General features: G+C 43.2%; 1 protein-coding gene and 1 long non-coding RNA gene across 7 annotated transcripts in view; one reads left to right on the top strand and one right to left on the bottom strand.

Moving 5' to 3' along the window:
* Positions 1-25,768, bottom strand: part of DAB2IP (DAB2 interacting protein) — a 1,276,993-nt gene that overhangs the window by 880,019 nt on the left and 371,206 nt on the right. Inside the window, exon 1 of one of the 6 annotated variants that reach the window (XM_069241671.1) lies at positions 22,800-22,881. The exons of the other annotated variants lie outside the window; for them this stretch is intronic. The gene's annotated coding sequence lies outside the window, so the exon portion shown is untranslated. Of the gene's footprint in view, positions 1-22,799; positions 22,882-25,768 lie in introns of those variants that run through there. 6 annotated transcript variants of the gene reach the window in all.
* Positions 1-25,768, top strand: part of LOC138301327 (uncharacterized) — a 321,141-nt gene that overhangs the window by 94,450 nt on the left and 200,923 nt on the right. The window lies entirely within an intron of this gene.

Below are 25,768 nucleotides of genomic sequence, written 5' to 3'. Positions count from 1 at the left end.
CCTGAGTTGTGCCAGCCTTCTAGTGCCATGGTTGTGTTACCAAGTAGAGTTGGGCGCTATGGTTGATTGCCAACTAGCAGGCCTTGACTGGGTATGTTTTCTGGGAGAGGGAGCCAATGTAGATATTCTCTTGACTTTCTGTAGACCTTTGATAAGGCGACCTCTGTCTGCAGAAGCCTCTATGTGAGAGTCATTGCACTGATGGCCAGCACCAGCCAAGCGACCATTGCTGCAATCTAGGATCAGTGAGACCCGTGTTAGACCACTGTTCCGGAGCCGCTTTCTGGAAGGAACAGCTTCAATTTGTGGAGCAGGGTCAGTTGATCCAGGCGGTCTTGGTTTGGCACAATGTGTGACCTGAAGCTGAAGTTGTTATTAGGGGATGACCAGCTGCTCCTAGTTTAGTGGGATGTGTAACCTGTTGCTTAGATTGATACAAGGAGTGACCAGGTGTACTTGGTTTACTGCAATATGCGACCCAATATCAAGGAGCCACCAGGTGGTCCTGGTTTGCTGTGATGTTCCACCTGAAGCTGGGGTTGTTATGACTGGGTGACCAACTGCTCCTGGTTTAGTGTGAGGTGTAACCTGTAGCATAGACTGATATCAAGGGGGGGACCAGGTGGTCCTGGTTTACTGTGACTTGATATCAAGGGGGCGACCGTGTGGTCCAGTCTGGCGCGATGTGCCACCTGAAACTGAGGTTGGTATCAAGCGATAAACAGAAGGTCCTGGTTTGGCGCGATGTGAGACCTGACACTCAAGTTGGTATCAAGGGTAGAATAAATGAAATGTACAGAAAGCAAAGGAAGAATTAAGGAAAGGAAGCATGGGCGGAGCACGGTGGGAAGAAATCAAAGCAGAAATGCAAGAGTAGACCTAAGAAAGAGGATGAAAGGACCGAGGAAGCAGAAGAGGAGAAAGAACGAATGATCGGAAGAAAAGCAAGATGTAGGAACGGAAACTAAGTGGGATGGGATGAAAGAGGGACATGAATCTGTCAGGGGTTAGGAACACTGAAGACACACCAGGAGGAAGGATAAGGGGAGGCTTCCAAACAGGGAGAGGAGAAAGTCCTGGATGGAGGTCTCCACAGAGGATGGGAAGAACTGAGGTCAGAAACAAGAGGTGATGGAAGAAGACAGAATAAAAAACTGCAGCATGCTTTTATTCTGGGTGACTTTCTTTCAAGAGCAGAACTCTCAGGCTGAGTTATTTGTAGTTTATATTGAAGCGAGCATCCCATGAGGGAGGGTGACGGGGGTCGCGGGGACTATTTTCCAAATGATTTCTCCCAGAAAAGAAACGTCTGCGTGGCACAGTGACAGGTTCTACCTGACCCCCTGTTCCTTGTTTTCCCTCCCCTGCTTCTCAATCAACTCACAGTAAACACAGCCGAGGGACTGGCCGTCTGAGGGCCGAGTTTATCAGTTTCCTGTGCAGTCTAATAAAAGTGCCTGCCAGTTCACTTGATGGAGATTTCAAAACATAGACATTTCCTCCCAGCTTCCTGCACAATAAGGTTCTTGCAGAGTGTAACCCCTCCTTGCCCACACCACTGCTATGCTGCACCATCCCCACTGCTGAAACATAAATCTCAATTAAATTCCTTTATTCAAAGCCAGCCTTGTGTTAAGCTAAACATACCTACATGTTGTCTTGTATGTGTGTGTTATAGGGTCATTGTTCTCACCTTTTTCACTTCTGTGGATCCCCACTTAATCATTACTTAAACCCAGGGACCCCCTATGAATCGTTATTGGAATACACCCTAAGTTTAACCAGAAGTTTTGAGCTTGTCTATGTTCAATGGAGGCCACCCATGGTCCCACAGATCAATCCGAGGAGACAAGCATGTTTCAGCCACCAATTTCAAATTCCAAAACATTTACCAAACATTTTACAATTGTCAATTCTACATTTTTCTTTTTTGGTTATATACACTTTATTAATCTGCTAATATTATTTCATTTTTTAAGCAGTTGCAACACCCCTTCAGTAGGTTTTGCGGACCCCAAGGGTTCCACGAACCATAGTATAGGGAGTGAATTATGTTATACCACATGTTGTCTTTTTTGGAATGTCTTTGCAGAGTGAACCCAATCCCACTCAAGTATCTACATAATAATAATAATAATGATAATAATAATTATTGTTATAGAACAATTTCAACCAGGAACAGGCAGGCCACAAGAGCATGCCAGCAGCAACCGTCAGGCCAAGCTACCACAGAAATATAAAAACAGTTAAATGAGGCGGCCCATGATAAACTGCCATCTGCACCTACCAAATTACAAATAAAAAAAACACAAAACTGCCTGCCTGTTTGCCAGCCTCCACTTCACCTGCAAAGGAGGCTGGAGACTACAGCCTAGTGCACCGGGTGTTCAGGATTCCAGCACACCAGGCATTATTGGCTGAAAAGGAGTGTAGAGTATGCACTGGGAAATATTAAACAGCCTGCAAAGCATCCAACAGAAAAGCACCTATAAAATGATAGATATAATTATTTTCTTTTTTCAGCTGAAAGGCTCCTCCCTTTTATGTTATGTGTATTTGTAAGTGCACTATCACTATCAAAGGTATCTTGACGCTGAGTAGGTATGTGTGCCCAGCCCGACCAATCATAGGCTGGTTAATTCAAAAGCCATGTCTTCAGCTTCTTGCACGATTCAAGAAGAGAGGAGGAGCCTCTGATGTGGAGAGTGAGATCGTTCCACGCTTCCGGAGCGATAACACCCATCCCTCGGATCTGATTCTACATGCATAGTTGTCAAGTTTCCCTGCGTGATGTGCTGCTCCAGTCCAGATTTTTTTTACCTTGAATTCTGGGACTTGTGGTCCTATTTTATAATGGAATAAGTAAAACTACAAGTCCCAGAATTCAAAGGAAAAACCTGGACAGGAGCAGCACATCAAACAGGGACCTGAGAGACTTGCCAGGGCTGTGCATATGTGAGCGAGCAGGAGTCCTGTGGTTGGTCTCGCAGGTTGTGGTGAACCACATCACATGCGGAGAGACTAAAGCCACCCGCTCCGGCATTCAAAAAAAAAAACCCACAAGACCTAGTAAGTTACTTCCACTAATTAATGGAGAGCGTGGGAATGCTGCTGTGAATGCAGTTCCCCTTTACACACTGTAAATAGTTGTACTGTTGCATTTCCTCAAAGTTAATAGAACGATATTTTTGCGAACTCAGTCATAAGACTGTGAAACAATGCAATGACCTGATTATAAGCAAGGGGGGTGGTGTTCTAGAAGAAGTGCTTAATTTGTAAATAAAAAGGTGCCGGTGCCCAAAGCCCTCCTCTTAAACACGCGGCTGCTGCAATTAAATGGAACACGGAATACTGAGGCGGCGTGATCCTGAAGCCATCTCAGGCCTCTTCAATCCATTTACAGCCACTCCCTGCCCCTTCAGCTCACTCTTGCAGCTTTCTACTTTCTCCCTTTGTGACTTCGTTTTTCCCTTCATCTGCCTTTCCCATATGTGTCTTTTGCTCGCAGTAAATGCTTGAGGCCGAAGAATAACCTCGGCCCTCGAAAATAAGTGCCGATGCTCAGCACCGGAAACAACAAGCACAAATTAAGCACTGTCTAGAAGGTTCCAGAAGGTCGATGCACTAAGCTGCTTGCTCAGAAAGCAATGAATTTGCTGCGCGTGGGGTGTGGGGGGGGCGCTTTGGAAACCCCTGCCGGGAGCCGCGTCCGCACGAGCTGATATCCGTGTTTTTCTTGGCCTCACGTGTGTTTTTCTTCCACTACGGTAAAGAAAGCAGCGTCCAGATCACATGGGTGTCAAGCGGAATCACACAGACACTTCCCTTTAGGTCCGAGGGTGGGGTGGTTTGCGTAGGGTGTGAGGGGGCTTGTAGGGGCGCCTGGTGAGGTTCGGTGTGCCGAACTGGTGATACATCCTATGTGATAGGACACAATACCTAAGAGGAAATAGTATACGCATTTTCAAAAGGTACCATTTTTTATCCATCGTTACATTTTTAGACCGTCTTGCTTCAAAAGTTAAGCCTGAGTTTGTTTGGAATTGCAATGCAAAAATAAACACCAGGCCCGTCCAATTACTTGCCAGGGCTGCAGGACACAGGGGCCACCGTGGCGCGCAGCAGCTGCTGGGCTGCTCAGGCTTGGTGGGTCAGGGATAACACCGCTCCAGGCAGTAACACGTACTGTTCGCACAGGCAGGCACGTGATTTGCTGCTGCGGCGAAATTATGCTTCAGTAAAAGACCCGAAACACATTAATTGTTCACGTATGTTTCTCCAGAGTTGCCAGTAAAAACCATGATATTTTAGCCAAAACGTATGTATAAAACTATGTTTTAAAATTAAGTTTGACCCCGTTGATAATAAAATATATATTTAAAATAGAACCGAATGAGTCACCTCCATGGTGTGTTAAAGAGAGGGACGATGCTTGTTGCAATGTGATGCTGTTATTTAAATGTTTCACAGGGTTGCTTTCAGATGTCAGCCCAGGCCTATGTATTGCATCCCAGAAAAGAGATCAAAACATCTCTCTCCAGGAAACACTTCAGCCTTCATTTATAAGACCCTCTGCCAAAACCAGGGGGACTCAAGGTGGGCCTGGGGGGGCCTCTTGCAGCCCTCATGACATTTACATGCTGTCCTCTGGTGAACAGCACCATGGGCTGCTGGGGTGAGGTTTAGGTGGCAGAGCACTAACATTCAGAAAGTTGTTAACCCCTTGCATTCGAAGGATGGTTGGGAGCCGTGTCCTCTGCAGAAGTGTGTGTCGGACAGCTCCCAGCTGTCCTCGCACACCACACGAGTCACAAAATCCCTCTGGGGTGGGCACCAGGGGGCTTCCCTGCTGCAAAAAACAGCCTCCTCTGGAAGTGAGGAACAGCTTCCCCACATCCTAATGCTATTTTTTTGGCTTTCAGGAAAATATAGATCAGCGCACGCTGAGTTTGCCTAACACCCAATATCATCCCACTTGCAATGGTGCGCGGCTGCACTTTTTGTACTTGGTAAACTGTCACCTGGAAAAATCTACCAGACTCCGACACTTCTGAAAACTACACATCTGGGGGAGTCCATGGTGGTGTGCTTCACATGCATCCCACACCATTTTCTTATTCACAATGCCCTGCAAATCTCCAACCTTTCCTGAAATCACAAATTTTCCCTAATACTTCGTGATGGGAACTTCCGGAATCTGCATGAGTCCAAAGAATTCCTACCACCTAGCATTGCTCCATCAGTACCAATAAAAATTCAACACCACTTGTGTGGGTGCTCAAATCAGAGTCAGCCTAAAAGTGCATGACATAAAACCTGCCCTTTAGGACCCCCTTTGGTTTCCCTTCGATTTCTACATGTTTTTGGGCTTTCCCAGTCGCAGGCACCTATACAAGTGGGGTATTATCTCTATCAGGACACCAAGGGAAATGCTAGGTGTTAGAAAATTTGTGCCGGCGCTGTGAACCCACACAAAATGTGAAGAAAATGTGATTTGTTTTGCTAAATTTGAGGTTTGCAAGGGATTCTGGGTAAGAAAACATTAGGGGATCCATGCAAGCCACATCTCCCTGGACTCCCACAGTCCACTAGTTTTAAGAAATGTCTGGGATTGGTAGGTTTCCCTAGATGGCCACCGAGCCGGGAGCAAAAACGCAGTTGCTCCCCCTTTTGTGATATATAATCTTGGTGTCTTCACAATACATTTTGGGCCCTTTACTGTCGCGGGCTCTTAGCCCACCCGCCCAAGTGAGGTAGCATTTTTAATCGGGAAACCTGGAGGAATGCTGGGTGGTAGGAAATTTGTAGCTCCCCTCAGATTTTAGAACTTTCCATTACAGAAATGTGAGGAAAATGTGTAGTTTTAGACAACATTTGAGGTTTGCAAAGGATTCTGGGTAAGAGAACCTGGTGAGAGCCACACAAGTCACCCCATTCTGGATTCCCCTGGTTGTTTAGTTTTCAAAATGTATAGGTTTGCTAGGTTTCCCTAGCTGCCGGCTGAGATAGAGCCCAAAATCCACTGCTACACACATTGCAAAAAAAATGTCAGTTTTGGGTGGAAAAATGTGTTGTGTCCACATTGGTTTTGGGCCATTTCTTGTGGCAGACCCTAAGACTATTCACACAAGTGAGGTACCATTTTTATCGGGAGACTTGGGGGAATGCTGGATGGAAGGAAGTTTGTGTCGCCCCTCAGATTCCAGAACTTTCCATTGCAGAAATGTAAGGAAAAAGTGTTTTGTTAGGCACATTTTGAGGTTTGCAAGGGAATCTGGGTAACAGAACCTGGTGAGAGCCACACAAGCCGCCCCATCCTGAATTTCCCTGAGTGTCTAGTTTAAAAAAATGACAGGTTTGGTAGGATTCCCTAGGTGCTGGCTGATCCAGGGCCCAAACTCCACAGCTAGACACATTGCAAAAAAAGAGTCAATTTTGCGTGAAAAATGTGATGTGTCCATGTTGCGTTTTGGGCCATTTCCTGTCACAGGCGCTAGGCCTACCCACACAAGTGAGGTAACAGTTTTCTCAGGAGACTTGGGGGAATGCTGCCTGGAAGGAAGTTTGTAGCTTCCCTCAGATTCCAGAACTTTCTATCACAGAAATGTGAGGAAAATGTGTTTTGTGAAGGAAAATTTGCAAGGAATTCTGGGTAACAGAAACTGGTGAGAGCCACATAAGTCACCCCATCCTAGATTCCCCTTGTTGTCTAGTTTTAAGAAATGTACAGGTTTGCTAGGTTCTTCTAGGTGCTGGCTGAGCTAAAGCCCAAAATCCACAGCTAGGCACATTGCCAAAAAGGGCCAAGTTTTAGTGGAAAAATGTGCTGCATCCATGTTGCGTTTTGGGACGTTTTCAGTCACAGGCACTGGGGCCTACCTGCACAAGTGCGATACCATTGTCATTGGGAGACTTAGGGAAACACAGAATAGGAGAACATTACCAATTGTCTTTCTCAGAATTTGTGCCTTCCAAACGTACAACAGTGTGTTAGAAAGAAGTCATTTAGGGAAATGCTCTCTAATTCACAAGCTAGTATGGGTACCCCCAAATTCAGACACGTGCAAATAACCACTGCTTCTAAACGCCATATCTTGTGCCCATTTCAGAAATACATAGGTTTTCTTGACACCAATTTTTTTATCTCTTTATATTTTACCAAATGAATTACTGTATACCCGGGACACAATGAAAAACCATTGCAAGGTGCAGCTCATTTATAGGCTCTGGTGAACCTACAAGGCCTAAACATACCCACGACTAGAAGGGTCCAGCGGACATAACAGTATATTGCTTTCAAAAATCTTCCATAGTTAGAAGTACACATGAAAATGTAGACACAAATGGCTGTTTTTCCAACTCAGTTTCAATATTTTAATTTCAACTGTTGCTTTCTATTTGAAAACCTTGACGGAGCGACACAAATGACCCCTGGCTGAATTGCAGGATTTGCAATTTGCTGAAATGTATAGCTTTCTGGGATCCACTATTGGTTTCACACCCATTTCTACCACTAGCTGGACAACGTTTGAAAGCACAAAAGATAGGAAAAATGGGCTAGTGTCGAGTTTAATATCAAAACTGTGTTGAAAAACCTGGTTTTCCGATTCAAGTCTGCCTGATCCTGAAAGCTGGGAAGATGGTGATTTTAGCACAAGAAACCCTTTGTTGATGCTATATGCAGGGAAAAAACAGATACCTCCTTCTCCAGCACTTTTACCCATGTTCCTTCCAAAAAAAAAAAAAAAGCTGTATTTTGGCTAATTTCACAGTCTTCTCGAGGGGAATCCACAAAGCCTGAGTATTTTTAGAATTCCAGAATGCTGGGTACAAAAGACGCCAATTTGGCATGGATACTTTATATGGGCAAAAGGTATGGGGGAGTAAGTGCAAACTACCCCAAGCAGCAAAAAAAGGGCTTTGCACTGGGGGGGGGGGAAGGCTAGCAGCAAAAGGGTTAGACTGACAGGCATTTATTTAAACATTAACTAAAGTAAAGGAAGAGAAGAAGAGAAGGTGTCCTGTGCTTCTTACCTTTAAGAATAACTTTCTTTTTAGGCTATGCAGCAAATATGTAAATATATGACAAACTCTCTTCAAAAGTCAAAAAGTGTAATTCATTAACATGCAGAAGTGCTTCACCGTAGTACACCTGAGTATATCCTTGCACTGAGGGGCATTTATTAGAAGTAATAGTTTTCAATTGTGAATGTAGAAACGTTCATGCCTCCCTGCACCCTGTCAATAATGCCATTTAGAGAACCAAGAGTCAAGATGTTTGCCGCATACACCTTCTGGCTGGCCTAGGTCTTTTTTTTCTTTTTTTTTTAAAACAGAATTATAGTTTATTGAACTAAGCAAAGGACAAAGTTTTCGACAGCACATATCCTGAACTCATGCATTTTATGTTGCTCTCATGAAAGCTAAAGAGGGAACAAGCATTTGCAATGCAAAGAGTCTCGCATTTGCTCGAGTTAGAGCTATTAGCGTTGTAAACTCCTAACCAGACTTTTCTTGCCACATCAATTGAAAATGAAAAGTAAAACAGTTTCACATAAGCAAGCCGATTCACAGTGCCACGGCATGAGCGTGAATGAGACACACAAAAGGAAAAAGAAGTATGCTTGCTGTCAAACGTATCAGTAAAAGTGCAATTAGCCATGTAAGAGGGTCGATAACCAAACCGGCCCAAGGGGGGACAAAAAAAGCATTTACCGATGATAACAATGGATTTTCGAAGGGCAAGCCAATGAACGAGCGATAGTGATGGGTGTGGTTAAAAGCGTAAATAGATAACAACACGTCTGAAAAGCAACACTTGCATGCTGCTATGCTTGACCTAAAAAGGAGGCAAAGTGAAATAAAACAATTGCCTAGTATCATTCAATGTGTTTAAGTAGGAAAGATAAGAATTAACCCATGTTTTCTGGTTCCAAATTGTGTAATTCAGCCACTAGATAGGCATCTCTTTCTCACTCAAGTTTCACATAAAAAGTTAATGGTTTGTCTTTAATTCTTGGTGCATGAAGTTAGAGCGCAGGTGGGAGACAGAAGCCACATGAAGGGTCAGCTTGTTTTGGGTCAAGGATCCAGGAGAAACTCGAGCCGAGCCAGAGGTAGGCATTTGGCTTGCGTTTGATTCAAGCCTTCTGTGGCGCCCCCCATCTGTATCACATTATGACAATTAAGAGGAAAAAGGCATAGATAGGCTACGATTTGACCCTCAAAATAACTCCACGACTCACTGTCCACACCATGCCCATGCTTTGTCTCCTCTACACCACCTTGCACTGCTCTCGAACCCCACCCTGTTGGCATCAAGGCGGCCATCAGACATGCCACAGGCTATTATTTCTGACCCCTGTTTGCGACCAGCGGTGGCCTAAACCAACACACACACTCTTCCATCGTCCTCTCCTCTTGGTGTACACATTCTTGAATCTTCTCCCTAAACCTCTCCCAAAAACCTTGTGATGTCCAGCTTTGCATCACTCCCCTGTTAGGTTTGTTGTCTGCATTTACCAACACACATCTAAATACGTACAAAGTGCAATCCATCCAGGCTAGAAGGACAAGCATTTTCAAGTTGTCAGTCTCAGCTGCACTTGTACACAATATGCCTTAATGGGATTCTGAATGATGTACATGGCTTTTTGTATAAAAGCTATTACCACACAGTAGAAGTAGCACACATTTATCGACCTCAGAAGAATGATGAGCTGACACTACTCACTCGATTCCTAACCCATGACTTTTAGCATCCCCACCAATATCTGCAGCACATTCATTAATTCTCTGATTCATCTCTACATGGGATACACGGAAGAGACTCGGTCCAAAGAGAGGTCCCTTCCATAGCTCTTAGCCCACTTTAGAGCATTGTTGCCGCCGTGCACCTCTTCTGCATGAAGGACCACACTGGGGGAGAGATAGGACCTCCCTGTCACTCAAACGCAGTACTCTTGTTTTGTTGTACTGACAATGTTTAATATGAAGTGCAAACCTTAATGCATTTTAGCATTGTGGTGAAGATGCCCTGAATCCTATTTAATGGTGGATTTATATGTATCCACTTCATATTAAGTGCATTAGGCCTTAAATGCAATTTTAATTTGATTAATTTTGTTTAAGCTGATGGAACATTTTCTTTTGTCTAGGAGCAAAAATTGCCACAATGTCTGTTGCATTAGCTAAAATGTAATTTTCCATTTCCTTGGAGTATAATGGAAGTTGCAGCTCAGACCTGCACGATGACGTTGCAACAAAGATTCAGCTCCTTTATTTAATGGAGTGCAAACTAACAAACTAATATTTCCCAGATCCTGCCAGACAAATAATTTTTCCAGCTTGGTGTTGTAAATGAGTCCCTTCTGATGAAGCCCCCACCTAGTCTACAGAAATTCTAAGAAAATAAAGGTTTAAAAACTCACTCTCATTTGGTACCTGGTTGGGAGAAATCCTGTTATTTGGGGCACCAAAATGCCTGGTTTTTAGTAATTTCAGTAATGCAGTCTATATAGGCATCTGCTCCCAAGTCCTTGATACAGCTCTGAAAAAGCATTCCAAGACCATTGTCTCATGCAGGGAATTCTTTTTTATTCTATTATGTGCAAAAAGAACGGGAAACAATAAAACAAAATCATAATCCAGGCTGACGCGTTTCGGCGCAATGCTTTCTGCTGGGCCTATGCATCTTTGTATGTATGTATATAAATATATGTGTATATATATATATATATATATATATATAGAGAGAGAGAGAGAGAGATAGAGAGAGAGAGAGAGCGCAAGGCTCAGCAACTAATTTACCAATAATAATCTAATGCCACAATGCATCTGGGGACTTTCAGACTGATTGGTTACGGATGTGTGATAAATAATGTTTGAGGTGTATCTTTTATTCACCTTTGGACATATTTTTAATTGCTGAGATGTGCATTTTTACAGAGAGAATTCACATTCATATGATGTACAGAAGAATAGAACATAATAAAAATGAACCATTATAAATAAACATGGTTTTTATGTGCTCTGAGTTTGTGGCTTTGGGCACTTCTTAACGGATTTCAAACACCCCTTCACTGTTTTAAGTGGAACCTAGAGTTACGAGTCCATTTTCTTTCTCTCTGCAAATGTTGCATTTTTGTCTAGCATGTAGGAACATCCACCAGTGTGTAACAGAAACATTGGGGTCCTCACAAGATCTTCAATGTTTCTATTCTCCGTTGATGGCGAGAATACAGTTTTTAGGTCACTGATTGTGAGTCACATGAGCTTGCAACTTTTCCATGAAGTTTTAGGTGGACCCTCTGAAGCTAGCAAAGAGGGCACATTAGAAATGAGGCAGGAATTCTGAAAATTAACTGTCCCCAGCACCCCCAGAATCATGGTGGATCTGTTCGCAGGGATAGGTTGAAGCTATGACCAGTTCTAGCCAGACCCAAGGAATGATTGGGCACAGTGTGACACTGCACATCTTTGCTCATCACTGGTACCAAACCTTTCGATTTGTATTTATAAATTGGATACTGTGCAGCCCTGCAAGATATAATCAAGCTTCAAGATGCCAATCTTAAATCCATATTCCACGGAAATTATGACAGATATATGTATTTAGAGAGGCTGGGCCAGTGCTTAATTTGAGCTGGAGATTTCCATTGCTCAGCACTCAATTGTCAACTCTTGCACTGATGACAGTCTGCCACACGGTGGTGCTGTCAGTCTAATTTAGAGATGAGCACAACTACAATTGCTTATTGATTTATTATACATTAAAATGGCTAATACCTGCCACCCAAGCCAGTCTTATATCTCTGAAGTGCCGAAACAGTCTGAATTGTCACACTTGTGGGAGTGTGATGGTTATTAGTTGCGATGATACAGTCACTGGTAGTGCTGGCAGGGGCAATGGTTGGTGCAAGGTGCAATGGCCTCCTGACAAGGACCCATCACTTGTATTTCTACAAAATGGGCACTAGGTTGGGCATGATACAACTCCAGACTTTTTGGAATAACACCTGTCACACGTCAACATACTACTGGCCTCATTTAGATGAAGTTGTTATATGCTTGATAGATCAACAAATTGGTATATGTAGTATCATCACAGATTTAGTGCTTCAAATAGGGTCAGCATGTTTTAGGTTTTTATACATTCACAGGTGAAGAGTTAGCACCAGCCATATGATAATGGGAACAGACATGATCCTGCAGGGCTGCAGTGGTAAAAGCCTCATCATGGGGAGCAGTTATGTCCCATACCTACAGTGATGATGATGATAAGATGCAAGCTTCCTCAACGAGGTGAGTGGGAGTCAGAAACAATGGAGAGGAGGGACTCCCCACAGCAGGGAAGTTCAAACCATGCAGGGCCCTTTTGCCTCCTGGCTCCCAAGAGATGGCCCACCTAGCACGGACATGTTGGATTCACCAGGGTAACACATTGGAGAGCACACTATAAAGTAAATGGACTCTTACAAAAACTAGAACAGTAGCCTATATTGCAACTTGATATCATAGCAACAATGCTTGGTAGTAAAAATGGCCTCTTGCCCATCTACAACTGATGAAGAAGGAAGGGAGTACCTTTTTAAGTTTCAGTATTTGTCAAACAGCCTGAAGCTATAGAGATTGGGATGTAAATCTGTTTTTCTCTTAAAGGGACTATGTAACTCTCAACATCTTTGGGGGCATGTGAGCCTGGAAAGTACTGGTGGTGACTACGTAGTGATTTCTGATTACAGCATGGTTACTATAGGCCTCATTACGATTTTGGCAGATGGAAAAGCCCGTCCGCTGAAATTCCGACAGGAAGGTTGACGCCATTGTGGCTGCCTCCCCGTTGGGCCCATTACGAGTTTCCCGCTGGGTCAGCGGGCAGAAACCTCCGTTTCCACCCATTGGCACTCTGGGAAACGGCCTACAGCATTGTCTCCAGCTTGTAATAGAGCCGGCGGCAATGCTGTAGTGCGCAGGGTACCCGAGCACCCTCGCAATGTTCACTGTCTACCTATACGTCTGGATGCCCCAACCTATATTATTTTGCCTGCTAGATGGAGAGTAATCATTACATGACCGGTTTTTCTTGCCTGATTGCACCTGTTGACAGCACTATATAACATAATAAATCTTCAATGCAAATGTGTTGTGGCTATTTTCATGCAATAACACTCAAACACCGTTTGGGTCCAGTTCATGATATGTAAGAATGCAGAGTAGAATAAAGAAATAGAACTTTTAATTTTCATCATAACGCTTTCTGCAGCCCCTTGGAACTCTGCTAAGTGATAACAGAATCAAAATTCACAAATAGGCTGGCAACGCAAAACTCTAGATAAGTCTCATCAACCAACAACCAATGTGTCAAGCACTACCTGCATCTTTTTCAAACACGGATGTTCAGCAACTGCTCAACCTCATCAACTTGGATTCCTCCTATTTGCCAAGATCAAAGACGCCAGAACTAGTCCAAACCTTGCTCAATGGATTCAAGCCCCAATTTTGACCCATGCCAAGTCACATATATTCACCCTGGACACCTACCTCAACCTCTGTGAACACATCCACAAGAAATTCAAGACAGCCTGGTACAGCTCTCTTCTAAAGAAAGTGAAACTTTTCCTCACAGAAATAGATTTAAGAACTGCTGTTAATGCTTCAAACTCTTGCATCTGTATTGTAGCATGGCCCTCCCCCTTAGACCATATTGTCTCCCATAAGGGCATTGTGAACTCCAAAGCATGCCTCTTCAATGGTCTGAAGAAATATTACATCATCCCCACCCTAATGGAACTCCTTTGGCTGTCCTTGTTGGCACACTCCAGACCAGACTGGAAGGATCAAAGGTGGATTCTGGCAGAAGCTGGCCTGCAAAGGAAGGGGACCAAATCCAGTTTGTGATGGAGTGTCTGGCCGTGGCAGGAGCCCCTACCCATCCTTCTGTGGATGCAGGACCAGGTCGACGGGGAAGATGAAGACCAGCTGTGCAGTGCAGGAGATGAAGAGGAGTCCCTGAAGTCATGCAGATGTCGTCCCACGTTGGCTGTCCGGCTGCAGTGGGTCAATGGTGCCAGAGAACCACCAACAAGCCTTGGCAAACGCAAAAGAAGACAAGGAAGTGTTGCAAGTCTAAAGAGGACCAGCAAGGCCCAGGGGACCCGACCCAAGGAGGGGAATCCGGGGTGACCCTCAGCAGGTGGGAGAGATTCACCAGGAGAGGATGCAGCCCCAACAGTCAGCTCACTGGCAGCAGGCACAGCAAGTTGCAGTGAGGCCCACTCAGCACACATGTAGAGGAGACTGTGCTTGGCAGGAAGAAGTACTGGGGCCAGGGCTACACTGAGCCTAAAGATCCCTTTGAGCAGGAGCAAACAAGCCTTGGTAGCTGCAAGAGTTGCAGTGCACAGGTTACTGTCCTGCAAGGAGAGGCAACCATCTCCCAAGTTGGACAGCTGGCAGAGAGGACCAAGTGGAAAACTCAAGATCACCACCTGTGATGCAGGATCCACGCAGTTCCAGAAAAGAGCAGATCCACGCAGCCGGTCCTCATTGCAGTTGGTGTCTGCAGATGCAGGGGAGTGACTCTTTCACTCCAAGGGAGATGCTGAAAAAGCTTTCGACCATGTGGATTGGACATTTATCTTTATATGCTTTCCTTGTTTGGTTTTGGCCCTAAATTTATTTCCTCTATATCCTTGTTATATTATGCGCTGAAGGCTTTTATTTTTGCAAATGGTCTTTTTCCTTCTTCCTTTTCTCTACAAAGAGGAGTGAGACAAGGATGCCCTCGCTCCCCACTTCTTTTTATTCTGGCATTGGAGCCTTTCCTTACAAAGATTATACAAAACCCTAATGTACTTGGTTTTCAAAAAGGGAATAATCACATTAAATTGTGTTTACGATGATGATATTCTTCTGTTTTTGTCTAAAACTGATTCCTCTCTCCCAGCCTTTCTTGCAGAAGTAGATTCTTTCTCCAATCCTTGTGGTTACGAAATTGAATACTGATAAATGTGAGATTCTTCCACTCAGCATTTTGTGTTTCAAGCATGATTTCTCTCATTCTAACTTTCTATGGTGTCCCCATAAAATAAAATATTTGAGAATTTGGTTTTCTCCTACTATTAAGAATAATATATCATTAAATCTTAATGCTGTAATCTTTAATTTATGTACATTAACTGCTAAGTGGCACCCTCTCTATTTATCCGGTGGGGTACACTCGATACAATTAAAATGATGCTTGCCCCTGTTATTTTTTACATCATTTTTACAATACCCCTTGCTATTCCTGTTTACTTTTTTTTTATGTATGTTATACTTTACAGCTTTTTGTGGAATAACAAAGAACCTCATATGGCCCTTCTCAGACTTAAATGTAGTAAAGATAAAGGAGGGGTACATTTTCCTGATTTCAAAACTTATACAGCATTTCTACTCAAACAGACCTCTAAATGCCTAATTGAATCTTCTACAGAATTCTCTCCTCTTTGAAAAGATATTGAATTATCCTTTTTATTGCCCTTTTCATTCAAACAATATCTCTCCTTTTCTTGCACAACACGTTTTCTTGCTTTACACATTCACGAAACCACTTATAAACTATTGAATCCACTTCTTTTCTCAACATCTATCAGAAAAGGAAATATTCCTCCAGTCTCTGTTTAGCACAACAATCTTCTAAGAATCAACAATAGATCTATTTTTGGAAGTTATGGAGGGATAAAGGTCTACTTTGGATTCACCAATTATAATTAAATAATTTATTTATTACTTTTCCACAAGCACAATTACTATTCAAATTTCCACAATCATATTGCAATCAATACTTTAAACCACTCCATTGCTCACACCTAAGATTCATTACCATCACACAATCCTACTATAACTCACAATTCTCACCTTCTCCATCTTTTAACTGCTCACCGCACCGCTTCATCTATTTATAAAACACTTACCAAAACTCCAAAATGCAGAGATAAATCAGAAGTAGATTTGCAAAGGGAATGTGATTTTAAGATTTCATGGAATACTGATCTTTGGGCTAAACTGTGGTTGAGAATATGCCGAACTCTATTTTTTTATCTATAACAGATTTATGTTTACCCCAGCTACTTTACAAAATTTCAACTTAGAATTCTTGTCTAATTGTTGGTCATGTAACGCTACTTCTACAGATATACACCATATTCTTTTTACTTGCCCACATACATATCAATTTTGGTATAAGATATTGTCGTAGTTTGACTCTTGCTCTAGGCAAGACTGCTGGATTAAGGATGACAGTACTTATGTTTGTAGGTGACTAGGCCACTCCTACAAGTCGCAACTGACGTCCTAACCCTCCCGACTCACAAGCAGTGCCTCACCAAAAACCCAAACTGTAAAAGATGATTTGTGGCAGCCTTTACGCATGGACTCAGGAGAGGAACCTCTCAGAGAGGTCATGGTTAAACAGAGATTACCCCTTTCTTCACATGCACAACATGTCTAAGTCAAATACACAGGCAATTGAAAGAGATGCAGTAAAGTTTTCAATAGGTTTTATTAACAAGACTGCAATCTACAATAAGTTTCATGGGCTGCAATGATTAGGATAATGAACAGTGCAAGAAGCAGAATTGTGAACAAGAGAGTCATTAATACAAAGACCCCCCATCATCTTGCAATAACATAAAATGACATGAGATATGAAATATGTCCTAATACCCTAGCATGAGGAACCTAACCCCAAACCTAAAGAGAGCTAGGTGTGTTAAACCTAATCTGCCAGTACCATGTCCATGAGAAGAGCCGCCAACCCTCGTTACCTTGGAATGGGGTCTCTAGATCAGACTCTGTGGGAACACGAAGACTGGGTCAGCATCAAGGCAACGTGTAGCATAGATAGCGTTGATGGCATCTGGTAGGAATCCCTCTGACTTTCTGTCTGTGTAAGGTGCATTTATAGAGATCTGATCGGACCCCTGACGTAGGTCTGTTCCCAAACCATAGATGCTTGGGGCAGCAATTATATAAACAACTCCCTCAAAAGCACAAAGTAGGAAAGTACCTAATGTGAATACCTATATCTTATCTATCTTTGGCGCTGATAGTGACACCTTAGCAGAGTGGCACTGATAGCATGAAACTAAAACATTGTGCTAACAGTGAAAACAATGCAGCCATCTTGAAAAGATGTAATTGAATAATTGTGCTAAAACACAGCAAGCTAAGTAGGGTAAAAGTCACTCGGTGACTGGGGCACAAGTCTGCAAGCCAGAAGGCTAAGCTAACTCCTGCTTCCCATTAAAACGAGATAGCACTCACTGCAGTATGGCCTCAAATCAATTATATTTTTCGTACATTCATACCGTTTTCCTTTTCAAACATTTTTCTGGGAAGTCTTTCAGAAGTTTGACAAAATATTGACTCTAAAAATATAATAATAAAGCTATTGATTGTAATTGCCTTTCAACAGATTACTAATAATTGGAAAGATTCTTCTCGAATTTCTTTTCAAGCATGGTGGTAAAGTGTATGTTATAATCACCGACTAGATAGAGCACATGCCACTACAAGCTCACTCCTTATTAAAAGAGACATTATTTGGTCACCTGTTGGTGCCTTTTAGATAATTGTGCCCACACTTCAAGGAGACATCATCCTCTTTTTGAAGATGTTTTCAAACCGCCGTCAATTCATTAATGTGCATTCTACCTATGTGTATTCTTATATACCTTTTATTATTAATATTCTGTCAATGCCTTTATATTTATGCATTGTGGTTCCTCACTCTCCTCTTCTTTTCTCCTAGGTAGATATTCTGATATATTCCCCTATCCCCTCCCCTCTCTTTCTTTTAATATAATACATATAAAAGCAACATGTTTTATTCCAATAAGGCATTGTATATATTTATAATCTATTTGGTAGTTCATTTTACATCGTCAGATTTTAATGTAACTATGTAATCTATGTTTCTATTTTCTCTAATAAACTTCTTTCTCAAACTTAAAAAAAAAAAAGCAAAAAGCGCCCACCCACCCGCCCGAGGGCATAGTCCTCCTTCTCCGTTACAGTATTCTCCTGACTGAAGAAGTTTTTTTTAGATAATCCAGGGCATATTTAAGAATTCCCTTGCAGCATGTTCCTTTGCTACAACAAAATGTATTCAGACAAGATGTTTGTGCACGACAGAGCCCAGCGGGCCACCTTCCCGAATAATCCTCTGAATACAAGCAGCGCAACGCTATCATCTTCTGCTGTGAAATGAGGCTCTTGTGTGATCCATGCAAAAGTGCTGCAAGGATGCCAGGGACCCTGGTGCAAGCAAAGAAAATGGCCCCTTTGGCTGCTGTTTGTGTATTAAGTGTACCAATGATCACGGTTCAATGGGCCCGGCCGGGCTCTGGGCCCACCAGCTGTACCAACGGTAGCTATGCCCCTGAAGGGTATGGTACAACTCTCGCAAGCAAAACTATCCTCATATCAAATCTGAATATAAGCATTCAGCTGAATGACGAAACAAGCACCTGCCAAATCAATAGCTCTGGCTTGCATTTTGAAAACTGACTAAAGTATTTTTTTAAAGCCTTTTTGGCGACAAAAGAAAAAAAGATTGCTTTCTCCATACAATGCGTCTATGAGATAAGGGATCTAATGTTCATCATTTTATGTACTTTTGCACGTAAAATAGTCCCATGTACATTTCAATGCAAATGCTCTATAGAAGGCACACTAATACACCAAACAGCCAATCACATGAGGTGAGAGAAATATACACTTCTGGGCATAGCTAAAGTCCATTTGGTGCATATGTTATAGAACTGGTAACACTAGGTCATGCAGACAGCTGCACTGTCAAACAGACCTAAAAAGCAGCACAGAGTAAACACCCATCCCTCCCCCCAAATAAAAAGAATCCCTGCAGTGGTTGTGACATCATTGATTTATGAGATGAATGTGGACCCATCAACAGGGACCTCATCATGGTGCAGTGGTGAATAACTCAGAACTGTGTACTCCCCGAGGAGCAGTACTCGTGAAAGAATATAGGGCCTCATTACGACCTTCAGGGTCGGGTGGCAGTCTGACAGCCACCAAAGCAGTGGTCCCACCGCATTGGTGGCGGTCGGACTGCCACATTATGACCATTGCGGTTGCTCCACAGTCAGACCACCAGCACCACCAGTTTCCCTCCACTGGCGGGACTGGCGGTCCCAATCTGCTAGGGCACTGCGGCATGCAGCACCGCCCGGGAGATTACGACCCCCTCTCTGCCAGCTTTTATATGGCGGTTGCGCCGCCATATAAAATCTGGCGGAGACAGGGTGTAGGGGGCCCTTATGGACAGCCCGGACGCGCTCGTCACTTTCTGCTTTGCAGACAATGAAAAGAGTGACGGGTGCTGTTGCACCCTACGCACCGCAACATTGCCGCCGGATCAATTATGAGCCGGTGTCAATGTGGTGGCCTGTTCTTCGCTGGGCCAGCGGGTGGAAACACAGTTTCCGCCCGCTAACCCAGCAGGGAACTCATAATGAGGCCCGCTGGAAGGTGGCCAGACTGGAGGCAACCTGACTGCGGGAGTTTGGCAAGCGGCCTTTTCCGCACGCCAAACTCATAATGACCCCTATAGTGTCCATTATAAATGCTCTGACCGCCACCGACCGCGCTACCAACTGTGTTAAAAAAAAAACGGGTGTACGAAATTATTGCAGAGCTTCAGCCTACGTTATGCAGAGGAATCTTAGTAAACGATAAGTGATGTATGGCACTGGCAAACCAAAAAGGATGGAATGGAATGCTGTCTCGAAGAATTCTCAGTGGTTAAGAATGATTCAAGCATCCCAAGTATTATGTTTTTGCTGTTTAAATATCTGAGGTGGAGATACCCAGCTGTCAGTGTCGAGCTTGTTGTTTCTAATAATAATAATTCCTCATGCCACACTTCTGCTGTTTTCAAGCATTGTAAACAACAGGTGTTAATGTTACCCAATCTGTTGCTACTGCGTTTACAGATGGGCCCTTGATCTGGTCTTGCCAAGATTCCGTCTTATCATCTACAAACCACAGAAGATGTCACCGCCGAGTCCTCTCACTGGTACTTGGCTGACTCTTAATCTGTCCCTGATGAGGCCATTTAACATCCCAGTATGCCGCCCTATGTCTGTGGTCCAATTCAGTGAAGATGGCAGCTTTACCTCGAATGTTCTTTCTGAGGTGGGGGCCACAACTGACTTGCATATATCTGGGATAACCTTGTAATTGAGCAGACAAGCTAAAAACAGTGGAATGGAATACTGCATACAGTAATTCCCAGTGGTTAACCTGGATTCAAAAATCCCCATCCATCGCTTTCGTGTCTTTCTACGCAGTAAAAGCGACAGGAAGGAATGAGCTCTGTGAATATGTCACAAAGGCAATGCTGGATTATAAGCAATGCAGCCACCACTGAGGAGGTAGAAAAATTAAAAATAGTGTCCCGTTCTCTGGACATCACGTTTTTTGAGTTGGGTGGGGCACGAGACAGAGACAGTTCTAGGAGGGGGATTAAAAAAACAAAAAAAAAACAAACACAAACCGTCCCACATACTAAATGTTGGTGCTGCTTTAAGCCCTCTAATTACGAGAAATTGTGAGATACAGTAATACATTCAGGATCTCACAATTTTGGTCAATATGGAGAAAAGCAGTGGCGACCAAGTTAAGTCCAGGAGGGTCAGGTCCATGCTCTATTTTCAAAATACCCACATAAGATAAACGTACAGGCTATGAAACTAAATAGAAATCAGTCATAATCAGTGGTATTCCTAGATATCTGGCCTGGATTCAGCTCTCCTGGACCTGCACTGCACACCCGTAGGTGAAGGCTTGAAAACAGATTGCCCTGCCTCATCTGCTGTGTTTAACGTGCCTGTGACGCTACATGAAGCCTCCATGGTTCTCTGTTTCTTGGAGATGGGCCTGGGTGCACCACTGCCAGTATCCCATACTTTGTTCTTGGTTATGATGCTTTGAGAAGCTTACAGATGTTTGCTCTCAAGTTGCATTAGGCTCGTAATCACACTGTAAACAATCAATGTGTCATCACTGCAACTGGGTGAGGCTTCTTTATTTTATAGCACAGGACAAGATGCAAATGGAATTGCCTTCCTGTGAGCTTGGGAAGCTACAGAGACGGAGGAGAAGGGTAACATCCATCAGGCCCATTGGTAGGTCTAAGTTGGAGAAGCTTGACCTGGGTTTGATGTAATTGGGCATGAAGCTTGCCCTGTTTCTGGATTCGTTTGGGGTTTTGCAATTTCTGACACCTACGCTGCCAGTGGATCCACAAACCCCCTGACTTTTTCTAACACCTACAATTAAATTTACACATTCCATGATATTAGTCGATATGTGATGACACAACTTTGGCCATCTGCACCAAACTGTGTTCCACATATATTTGGCAACCAGATGTTTTATGAACAGTGGGAGAAGGCGGTGCAATGATCAAAAAGGAGGAACTAGAAAATGTTTTGATTGGTTTGTAAAGAACTGCTGGAATAAACATCCTCACATTCCAAGAGCAGGCCTCTCCTGGTTTCATCTAGCACCATTTGCACAAGCGATTGAGCTATGCCCAAACCAGAAACAAAATCCCCAAAAACAGTCATGGCTAAGAGAGTAAATGAATACCTAATAGTAACTACTATAAATTCAAAGATGGTAACTTAAAGAAAAAACACTGGACATTATTGAAAAAGGTCAGCTGAGAGACAGAAGAGCAAAGAGCATCAAACCTCACAACATTCACCAACGAAGGTACCAAATAAACTTTAACTACCAGCTGCACCCACCACACTTGGCCACCAGAAGTCATCGCCTTTGTTACAAAGGTCAGCTACTGGGTAAGACAACGCCGGGTAGTTACCTCAACAGGTCATTTTTGTAACTTTGGCTAAGTATCCTTCCACACCGCCAGGGGAATCGTTTTCATTGTTTTAAAAATACATATAACTTAACTATAAGTAAAGAGTTGGCATGGCTGACGCTGTTAATTATTGACTGTACATCACTTGAGTTACCCCTATATAAAGCTAGTTTCACCTCCACATAGTACACACTTCTTCTTGAGCAACACAATGTTGAAACACTTTTGCTGCTCAGTCTGGGGAGGTGCCTCCGAATTTAAATAAGATAAGTTTTTACTAATTGCGCCAATTATATGTTAAATATTGTAAACCCATACATTATATGGTAACGACCAGCCGTCGTCATTCTCCAAGGCTTTATTAACAGCTTATTCATGGGAGGTGAACACAACCCAAATATTCTAATTCCAACCAGTGACCATTAACTGCACTTTGAGAAAACAGCGTTTTCAAGAAAACTATCCAAAAATAAAGAAGTTTAAAAATACATAACGGGGAACGTGCGGTATGTCCTGTAATGCTATGCAGGAGTTGTGGTAGCTAATGATGTCATCATAGCACGAGGTGACGCCATTAAAGAATTGATATGACATGTGACAGTCCCTCGTCAGGCACAGCTTAGGTCTTCCTCTAAGATGTAATGCGGTCCCTCTCAAGTTCAATGCGAAACTTTGTTCCACTGTAGTACCAACTGTTACAACAGAGAAACATCACAACGCGCGCCCTTCTGGAAGCCCTCTACGTCACAGGAGACATTCAACTAACATATATGGGAGGTTTGAACAGTAAAGTCTAGCTGCACAATAAGGGGACCTTTGCAGTGAGCCCAGGGCTCTCGTCAGGCCTTTTAGAAGCAGATTCATTCGCACTGACATTGAGGATGGACCGCAGCTTCGGACTCACCCGCCTGGAGACGGCCACTCCGCGCTCTGCCGCTCGCCGCCTCACTTCAAGGCGCCTCGACACTTCCGCACAGAAGCCAAACTCCGCGCCTTCTGCTGTCTGTCTCCAGACAGGCCGCGGAAGAACGAGAACACGCTGCACCGTGATATATTGATCTGAAGGCTGTGAAAATTCATGTTACTAATTCTCCCTGGAAAGGGCCCTATCACAGCTCCTGCCGCGGCGAGGGAAGCAGCGTCCTGGGGCACTGACGGGGTCCCGAGGCTTGTCTGGGCAGCTCTAGGAGCTGTCTGCCATCAATAACCTGGCGATGCCTGCAAGGTAAGCTCCCCTCCCCCACCACACACCAACAAGCGAGATCCCCGGTGCTGTGCCACACTGGACGTACACACTCATTCGGAACAACAGAAGTGACTTATGTAACACTGCTCCGGAGGTACCTCCCAGCGAATTTCAAGATGTTTTTTTAAAATATTTTCATAGTACAAATTCCACATTTGTTCTCAATACCTAAACAAATAAAAAAGCACGAGAGAGGAAGTATCTTCAAGAGTGTCGGAGAAGCTGGTTGTGTTTCTGTGTGCTATAAGGAATACAATACTCCCTTCCATACAGTGTGACAATATTGCATTTCATCTTTCTTTGGCTTTATAAAGAAAATCAGCCTGTAGCCTCTTTCCTCTAGATAGTCACCGAGTTCCTTGTTGATCTGCACTACCCATATAATGTATGGTAGCGGCTAGTTTATGTCATGTATAATACATAGGAGCCTGCTGTTCCTGCATGAAAGCCTTTCTGTAATTTACTTATTACAGTAGAGTTGTGCCCAGGGGCGTAGGAGACAATACATTTCTGGGGGGGGACAGGGACAGCCTTGCGGACTTTCAATCAACCCTATACAAATCGCTCGTTGTTTACGAACTGGAGGCTCCGATAAATATACACAATCATATATATTGGAAGTGAAATAGGGAGAAAGGGAGCATGTTTTCACCGTCTGAAAGTATCTTTTATTGGTATTTACATACACAAAGTAATTAGCTCAAATGTGAAAATAACATGTAGATTAACCTTGCATCTTCATGCACCAAGCAAATCAAGGTAGGAGGGTAAAAAGGAAGAACATACCCTTTGCGCCCCACACCCATCATGCCCTTCGCCTCATGCCAATTGGAACCGCACTGGAGAGATCAAAAGCGATTCGGTACAACAGCTGTAAACTGTGCTCGGGAACCACAGTTCTAATACCACTTCTACTCCTGTGGGTGATCTTGGGATGCTCAGCTCCACATCAGTCATCACTAGAAGCATTTCAACTGAAGAAACTCTTGGAGTTACAGTCTATATAAACATGGATTCTCTAATCTCTGTATAAACTGCAGTCACTAATTTCTTTAGAATCAGCTGTTTGTGATCCACTAAGTCACTGATTATAAAGAAAAGACATCAGAAAATGACTATGATAGTGTTATTACAGTCGAGTTCTGACATTACAATGCCTTCTGCCAGAGCTAGCAGCCAAGGTGAAAGGCAGATCAGGTCACGGAGCATAATTAATGCAGCTGTTGGAATGTTGCTTTTCTTTCTTCTGCTCTACTTTAATAGCTTGGAATGACAGAAGCTATGCACAAAGGTTTTAAGTGGTTTTTGGGAAAGTTGGTGGTGTGACCATGTATTATATGGGGTAAAATACCTCCTGCGTACATAAGGATATTGCAAGTCACCTTGAAGTTCATACCTTATAAAGAAGCATTGGCAAAGCCAATAGGTCTCACCTATGCAAGTTCTATTGCCTTTGCCAATGTGTTTTTGCCATGCTGTACACTAGTATGACTACTATTCAGCATGGCTCAAAGTTAATGGCATAAAGGAGAATGATGTGTCATCGACTGGTGTGGCGTAGTGTCATGCAGTAAGTAGAGTGTCCTAGAATGGAGCAGTAAACTAACTTTAAAGGAACAGGGGTCCCTTGAATAAAATGCAACACCAATCCCATAAAAAATGATATTAAAGTAGTATGCAAACTGAATGTGTCATGCATTTATTCAATCAAAATATAAAAGATCAAATGTAGTGGGAAAACATCAACAGGGGAAATCGAGAAAGACTGGTATTCGGTCATTCCACAAGTTATCTGTAAATGTCACCAATTACAAGAAAAATGTAAAAAGTAACCTATATAGTACAGTGGTTCTGAGGAGGCTGGCCTGGTTTGTAGTGGGTCCCTATGGTACTTACACCTTGTACCAGTTATCCCTTATTAGTAAAATGCAGGCAGTGTCTAGAAGCCAGGCTCTCTAGGGGTAGCTGTAGCTGAGCAACCAAGACTTATCTAGTAGACATGCAAAGCTCATGCAATACCACTGTAGTCACACAATACTCACACACATGAAAGAAAATACTCAGTGTCACAAAAATAAAGGTACTTTATTTTAGTGACACAAATGTCAAAAATACCATAGAGACTATACTCCCTTAGGAGATAAGTAATACACCAATTATATACACTAGTATGCAGCAATAGCAATAAAAACAGATAGAAAACAGTGCAATTAGTGAGAATCACAATGGTTAGAAATGGGACTAGGGGAAACACAAACCATATACTAAGAAAGTGGAATGCTAATGTCGGTTTCCCACCTAAGTGTGGTGTGTAGAGGGGTGCTGGGAGTATTAGAAAACACCAAATGTAAGTAATAGAACCCACCTCAGAGCCCAAGAAACCAGGAGTAAATCACAGTAACTTTCCCAGAACACACAAGAACACGAGAAAGAAGATAATGCAAGAACCAGAAGAGACTTCAAGACACAAAGGGTGGATTCCTAGACCTAAAGACCTGTGGAAGAATGGGACTAAGTCCAAGAAGCACAGAAGAGTCCAGGGAGGACAGGAGCCCCTGCTAACCCGAATCAAGGTGCAAAAGAAGAACCACTGGTGAAGAACAACAGTCAGTACTGCACCCAAGAAG

This window comes from Pleurodeles waltl, chromosome 6, assembly GCF_031143425.1.
Source record: "Pleurodeles waltl isolate 20211129_DDA chromosome 6, aPleWal1.hap1.20221129, whole genome shotgun sequence".
Classification (NCBI taxonomy): Eukaryota; Metazoa; Chordata; class Amphibia; order Caudata; family Salamandridae; genus Pleurodeles; species Pleurodeles waltl.
This window is presented reverse-complemented; position numbering and strand designations above follow the sequence as displayed.